At 37.9% G+C, this 8,350-nt stretch overlaps 1 pseudogene; it reads right to left on the reverse strand.

The window, feature by feature from the left end:
• Nucleotides 1-1,087: 1,087 nt before the first annotated feature.
• LOC122147823 lies at nt 1,088-2,945 on the reverse strand (annotated as a pseudogene).
• Nucleotides 2,946-8,350: the final 5,405 nt, after the last annotated feature.

An 8,350-nucleotide genomic window follows, 5' to 3' on the forward strand; every position in this document is an offset into this window, starting at 1 on the left:
CAATTAGCTTTTCTGCTGTTAACAGGACGTAGTGTTTAACTAATCACCTGTCTGAACAATCGGACCAGTGCTGCTTCCTCAATAAAGTTTATCATTCTCACGTGTTTTAAGTCGATTTCAGTTTAAATATTAAAGTGTTTTAGCCATTCAATCATGAGACAGCACAGAATATATTTCAATAAGGTACTTACACGCTGGGTTGACTTCTTCAACCCATAGGTCCTACAGCTCGGCCCCATCGCCTTTTATGCTCTAATGCATAGGCAATTGCACTTATTATGGACTTAACAGTGCTTGTTAAACTAGACAGTAAAGTCTGGTATTTCATGAATAAGGGCTGATTTGTCATGATAAGGGCCTAAAATGTGATGTCTTTAGCAAACTTGATGTTACTGCAGCTATCAGACATCATCAGTGGGTTGAGAAGCCAATTTTGTGGTGAGTTTTCCTTTCCATGATGTACTTTACCGAAGAGACAGAATTTCTTTTTTTTTTTTTACCGGTGGTTTAGTGGGGCAGACTACTTGGTATCTTTCTTTACTATAGCTACTTTGAAATATGGTTTCATAACATTTTTATTTTTTACATTCTGATTGGTTAATCACAGCATCAAATAGCCTTATTTTCCTCATTTCTATGTTGTGTATATCAGTCTGCTCATTCAAAGTAAAGGCCACTTCACACCATGAACGATAACTATAATGATAAAGGATGCCAATGCAGTGAGCGTGAGACTCATGCAATAGATTTTTATCTTGTTACACGTCCATTTTCTCATGCAGTGAAAAAAACATTGCAGCACAAAGAAGACACTGACAACTGCTGACAGACAAGACAGAGCAGCGAGTTATTCTGACTAATCTGGGGACATACACAACCCTATGAAACTTTTTTTATTTGTCATGTATATGGTATTTGTTATTTTACAACATTTTATGTTTCAAATGTTACTTCTGAATGTTCTCTGAATATTCAAAAAAATGTTTCTTTTTTTTAAATGAGCATTTGCATATTTGGATTCATGAAATGTTTCACAAACGTATATAATGGTCATTAGCCTATACTTGAAGAGATGTTCTCTGTTTGGTTTTACAACACACATTATACACAGTCATGATTCAAACATGAATTTTGCAGTTTCTGTTTTTTACAAGTTGCTAGATAAGGACTATAAACATACTGGATTAGATCCAGGTGTATCATTTAGAGAACAGTTTTCTACATATCCAGCAATTCACGTTTGGTTTTCATGTCCTGATCGTTCTTTTGCATCTGCCTTAAAGTCCAGATGATCTTCAGCAAAAGCCGTCTCCAGCACCAGCAGCAGAGACTGTTTAAGCTTCTTCTTATACTCATCACACATGAACACATAAAGAATGGGGTTCAGAAAGCTGTTAAGATAAACCAGGTAGGTACTGACAATCGTTGCTGTCCCAATTACTTGTCTATCACTGGAACTCCAATTATTTTCTTCTGCAGTTATCATACAAAAATTTATATCATGGTATGGAAACCAACATACCTGTATGAAAAAAAGCCAGAGTTACAGTTATAATGACTCGGTACATCCTGAGCTGCTTTTGAGGCATTTGATTCTTACTCCAATAGCTGTGTTTGAAGATGTAATGATCAGAAAGGGGATGAGGAAGCCCAGTGTAAAGTCATATGTTGTCAGAGATGTAAAAGTAAACATATAAACTTTAAAGGAAGGAATGCTGCAGCCGATGGATTAAACCCACACAATTATACAGATGATCTTGGCTTTAAAGTGGTAGTGAAGCAGTCAGTTAAGCTAACATTATTTAGTAAAGTGATTTCCACTTTGATTAAAAAATATATAACAAATGTGATTAATGTAAGCATTTTAAAGAAAAAAGGTATTTTTTGTTATAGCTTTTGGAGCAAGGGCTCCGCCATCTTGCAGTACCACCGTGTGTGACGTCACAGGGTTGGTTCCCTCCGATGGCCAGTGCAGTAATATATGCATTTCTTTAACAAAACATCCCTTTTTCTTTAAAATGCTTACATTAATCACGTTTGTTATATATATATATATATTTTTTTTTATTATTATTATTTTTTTTTTAATTGAAGCTGTTTTCCTAAATAATGCAAACTTGACTGACTGCTTCATTTCTACTTTAAGTGAAGATTTTTAGCCCAAACAACCATCCATGTGCACAGGCATCGGTCCAGACTGATAAGTACAAGAGAGAAAATATTAGCAAACAGATTTAGAGTTAACATTATCTGGAGAATATACCTCATGAAGTAAAGGTGCCACCGGCCCAAAACTGAAAGATGATCTATGATTGAAGACAACATGAAGATGAAGTCTGCAATTGCCAAGTTGAGAAACCAAATGGAGTTGACTGTTGTCTTCATTCTGCAGCCAGTCAGAAATATTACAAGCCCATTTCCAATGAAACCCACAACAAAGGTAGCAAAGAAAATGCATATTTGAAAGATATTAAAGCTCGTATAATCCTCGTTTTCAGGTTTATAACTGGTGTTTTCTACACAAAGAAGAAAGAGAGAGAAAACATCTGATGGCTGATGAGCACCAGCTTATCATTGTGGTGTTTCTCACGTGCAAAATAATTGTTGTGTGCAGTACCCCACACCGAAATGTGTTCAGTTTTGTTCTGAAGTCATAGTGTAATGTAGATATTTTGTTGCATCAAATGCATGGAGGAGAGGAGGAACAAAAAATGCTTTCTTTTTCAATATACTGACAAGTTCTCATTTTATGACCGTAAAGTAGCAATGCATGGATGAATGATGTAAGAAGGATTTAACATGAATTACAGTATTTAACATAATTTCTGTTGTCTGATTTCACATTTAACAAAATGTTTTGCGTTGGCACTTATGTGGGTTCAGGGTATTATTTTTTTTTAATTGAGTATGAAACTTTTGCCACTGACCTCAGACTTTGTGTCCATTGCTGTGGGGATCAGTGTAGATGTACCAGATATTGACCAGAGTTTGAAAAGATTCAATTTCATCACTTTTTTTTTACTGAAATAATATTACTAATTATAAGAGATGTGTGTGAATGAACTGTGAATAAAAGCAATAATGCACAGAAACTGCTGAGTTTGGAAAACTATTGTAAAAAAATAAAATAAATGTAAATCTGGTTAAATTCAATAAAGAAAACCAATCAAAATTCAGAATTCAAATATTATAATGCAGTCATTCCAGCAGTTAGCGGTTATATCTTAAAGACTGTATTTTGACAAATTCCCCTAGTATCTGGCATTGATACCAAAAGTTTATTTAATACCTTCCTAATCTGTAATATATCCAGTTTTATTCATTTGAAGAATAATATCCATCTTCAATTATGATAAAAAAAGTTACGTTGGTTTATATATATATATATATATATATATATATATATATATATATATATATATATATATACTTGAACAAATATAGCTGACATTAATGGTTAATGATTGGTTAATTACTCTTGACCAATAGGTGGCGCTGTTACCAAATTGATGTGGCATGGTCAGTGTAAGGTGACAATGAAACATACAAAGTTTGGTGCAAATATGTCAAAGCTTTGAAGAGATATAGCCTCAGAATAATTTTGGGACCATGCCTAAAATTTGTTACGGTGCTGTACGAAAACGTTTTTTTCAATCGACACGCAATACATAACTTTTTGTCAGCACAGTCTGAAGATGATCTGACTCGATTTTGGTGAAAATCAGACCAACAGTTGAGGAGGAGTTAGAAAAAGTAGGATTTTAACATAAATCAAAATGGCGGACAGGGAGTTCAGATTTCCTACTAAAAAAAAATATGTCTGTTGTCGGCACGATCCAAGGAATATTTTGAGACCAGTTTCATTACAATAGCCTAATGCAATCAAAAGTTATTAGCATTTTTGGAAATGTCATAATTAAAGGTTAATGAAAGGCTTCTTACTCTTTGCCAATCGGTGGCCATGTTACCAAATTGATGTGCTGTGGTCAGTGTGAGGTGACAATGGCACATACAAAGTTTGGTGTAAATATGTCGAACCTTTGCAGAGATACAGCCCTCAGATGCAGTTTGGCATCTTTCCAGCAAATTCGTTCAATCAGAGTTTGATTAAAATGGCCAGTAAATATCTTGCTTCAAGTATATGGATTCAACGACATTATGCAAGCCAGAAGCTGTTCTGCATACTGCTTAGTTAGCTTCACTCTTGAACAGCCCCATATTGTGTATATATACTGCAAAACAAAAAAAAACTGTGCGATGTAAACAATTAAAACTGAATTTTAAAAAATTGTTACATGATTTCTGTCGCTCAAGACATTTGTTTAGCATTGTACAATACACTCTTCTTGACCTGTTACTTGTGTAAACAATTTAAAAATAAGTAACTGAACCAACAAATTAAAGTTATTTGCACAACCAATCACAAAACCACAATACAGGGGTTCCAAGGAAGCTTAGTGGTGTCGACATCAGTTGCAATGGCAGTGTCATCGACAATTAGAAACATCTTGTCTTGTTGCTCTTTGAAATGGGCTAGAAGCATCAGAATACCTGCACAAGTTTCATCACCTCCTTCCAGAGTTTGGTTAAGAACAGTGCCTACTCTGCTTGATGGATCAGTTTGGGCAAACTGAAAGTACCGCAGGACTCTTCAAAGGTGTCATCAATCTGGATGCCTGTTAGTTCTCTGAAATGAGGCCTCATTCCAAATTCCTGGAACAGGAAAGGCCACACCTTAAATATCTCTTCGGTCTCCTTCAGTCCAGATAATATATCTCTTCTCTGTAATGGAAATGTCTCCAACATAAATTTTTCCATTTTCTTTTCACCTTTATCTTTGTTTTTAAACATATTAATGAGCTCTTCTTGTTTTTGCTCTTGCAAATGTTTTGTTTCACCAGTAGGAAGCTCTGGGTCAGGATTAATGCAGCCATATGCATCTTTATGCACTTTCTTTATGTTCTCAGGGCTGCCACGTTCAGAAAACATTTTCTTGGTAGGAGCTTGGAGTTGTCTGAAATTATCGATACGAGACATTAACTGTTTCACAAGGGAGTCGTACCCAGTGCCGACAACCTGGCCCTCGATCATATCTCTCAAGGATTTTGGGTACTGAAATAACCATCTTCCTTGCTATATCAGCAAGGTGCTTCTTTCCTGGTTTCTTGCACACTGTGACAACTTCAGCCACCACAATCCTTACAATCCCTCTTCTCTGTGCTGCAGATGGCCTCTGCTCATTATCTAATACCTGTCTTGTACTTGAGGGCAACTTACTCCATGGTATATCAAAGCTGTAATGCCAGCTATTATTTTCCCTGGCTAAAGGGGAGGACCCACTCTCTGATGCAGAAAATAATGCTCAACTTGACAAACTGGGTGAGGCTTGACGAGGGTTTACTTGACACACTGGGTGAGGCTTGACTTGACACGCTGGGTGAGACAAGTGAGCCTTGACTTGGCATAATGAGTGAGGCTTGACTTGGCATAATGGGTGAGACTTGACTTATCTTTGACATGACCAAAGCTAAGCTCCTTGCAGCAGTGGTTTTTAGTGTGAAGTTATTGCTGGTGAAGTAATCATCAATGTCACTAATGAATGAATCTTCACCAGTGCTTGACTCTTCAGTTGGAGTAGTAGCTTGTGAGGAGGAATCATTCAACATTCCCATCACTGAGGATGAACCAAAACAATAGACGCCTTCATATTAGGCAATATGATTCGCATAAAATTGCCTTATTTTTCGGGCTTGTGAGAATCATGATCTTGTTGCAATTACACATTAAATGGTCTCAGACTTTGAGAATTTTTTACTTTAATTAAAATGCCACACTACACAACTAAATCAAGTAGATCAAGTAAGAGACATGGATTCATGTATTCTGTAAGTCTCTTAAACTTGTCATACATGCTGCTTAGAACTTTATACACAATATGAAACTGAAACTTTCTTACAAAGTTACTCATGGATTATTAATTTACTTACATTTAAAGTGGGCAATGACTTTTCTTGTTTCTATTGGCCTAAGGACTCCTGCGAGTCATCTGCCTCCAAAAACTTCAGGTCCTCAGCTTAAAAAACTCCAAGGTCTTTAATCACCTTGACCACTCGCTTTATAACATCCTCCTGGCTGAATATGGAACTGAGGGATGAGGTTAGGTTGCTCACCCATTCATCCATGACTGCAAGAAGGAGGAAAAAATGGGTTATTGTTGAATGAATATCAGACTGCTTATTGTCTTAGTGAATATCAGACTAGCACTGAAAATAACAGCAGACCTCAACCCTAATTAACAACACTGTGCCTAAGAGATATGACGTTACATCTCTTCAGACTGTACAGAGGCAATGGGTAGAAATCCATGCAGTGCTCTGCATTTATGCAGTGCATATCCTCATCTGCTTGTTTGACTTCATAAAGTCCATACTCTGCCAAATACATTGAAGTGTAAGGTGTCACCAAAAAGCACACCTCTTTCTCCTGTTTGATCAAAGCAAGCTCAATCTGACCAAACTTGATTGACTCATCAGACTCCCGTTTTAGGCAGAGAAAAGATCCCTTTTTGTAAAGGGTTACCTTAAAGTTTACCTCATGGGATACAGAATCTGGTTCTGTAACCATGTGGGCTTGAACTGCATTGCACACTGCATCACTATACAGGTGAGCATGATATGGAGTTGAGTTTTTTGCCCTCAGCACTGGTGCAAAAAAGGGAGTTTGAGTTGAGGGTCGCTTGGAGTAGTTGGTGCTGGTTTGTGAGTGACTGGGATACATTTTTAAAGTTTTGAGTTCTTCTTACACACCTCTTGAAGTAGGAGTGTTTACTCTCAAACCTTATTGTCCATAGTTGTATTAGGGGGCCAAGTTTGAGGATCAATGATGCATAATGGAGAAGATAGTGGTGCTTGGATTTTAAACGATCAGAAGGAAACACTGCCTCTCTTGTTTCTAGATATTCAGACACAACAATGTTGAGGTAAGCAATCTGGGCAGTGGTGATTGAGGGAGCACACACTAGTTCAACAAGTTCTTTCAAAGCGATCACTAGTTGCCACACTGGGTCATGAGGATCAACATTGTCCCCAATAATGACAGGCAGAAGTCTAAGGAGACACCAGTTCTCAGCTGCTTGACCACGTATTGTGTTGGCTTTTTCACTCACCAGAGCGGGACATGAGTTGCAATCAGAGTCCTTGTAGGCAAATTGTGTGATACGTCTGTTTAGCTGAGTGTGTGTGAACCAGTGCTTAACCTTTATGAAGTAGCGCAGGTAAATAGCCAAGTCATAAGCTACAACTCCCTCAAACAAATCATGCCCTATGCATGGAGGAAGGCCTGGCTGACATACATGGAAATGTTTCAGGAAGTTAAAGACTGAGTCACAATATATTCCTTTAACTTCATCAACATTACTCTGCTGCAATAACTGCACTGCTTCTTTGTAGATATCAACTGTTCGTACAGGAAAACACTGACTTACAGTCTCAAGTTGGTCTCTTTGCACCTCACAGTACCTGCAGACGTATTTGGAAGTGCTGAAATTCTGTGTGTAACCACCAATGCAGTGTGACCCCAAATTGTCACCTACAATAGATAATAGTGTTGCTCGAACCACATGACCAGACGTGGTAACAATTCTGTGTTCTTCGAGCTGTCTCAGGTCTGACAACATTCTAGAAGTCAGCAAGTGTGAAGTATACTCCAACAAGCTTATGTTTTTTTCTTGATGACCCAAGTGGGTTGACCACTTCAAAAGCATCCTGATACAAGATCAGTTTTAAGATTATTTCACCTGCTTGCAGAAATAGCTCATTGGATTTAAAGACTGAGCCATTACAAACATCCATTAAGATGCCATCAGAAACAAGACGATTCTGAGACTCAACACACTCATGCCACACAACAGGAACTTTTAAAACAACTCTTAAACAACCCTTCTCCAAACCAAACACACCAGAACCACCTAACCAACGATTTCAGCTCCAATCCCAATCAAACACACCTGAACCAGCTAATCAAGGTGTTCAGGGCTACTTGATAATTGCAGACAGGTGTTTTGGAGCAGGGTTGGAACTGAAGTCTGCAGGATGGTAGCTCTCCAGGACAAGGGTTGGAGATCCCTGTCTTAAAGTGTCAGGCACAGGCAGGGGTATGTATTGTGCATAACAGTCTCTTCTATGTTCATTGGTGCCCAAGTAAACATCTTGTGGCTGCACATAGGCAAAGTTCTTCTGAAAATACTGCCTTCTGGCAGTGATGGAGTCCGACTCGAGTCACTATTCTTTGGACTCGAGTCCGACTCGAGACTCCATTCTCTGGACTCGTGACTCGACTTGGACTCGCGGAC

The sequence above is a fragment of the Cyprinus carpio genome, chromosome A15 (genome assembly GCF_018340385.1).
Source record: "Cyprinus carpio isolate SPL01 chromosome A15, ASM1834038v1, whole genome shotgun sequence".
In the NCBI taxonomy this organism is placed as follows: Eukaryota; Metazoa; Chordata; class Actinopteri; order Cypriniformes; family Cyprinidae; genus Cyprinus; species Cyprinus carpio.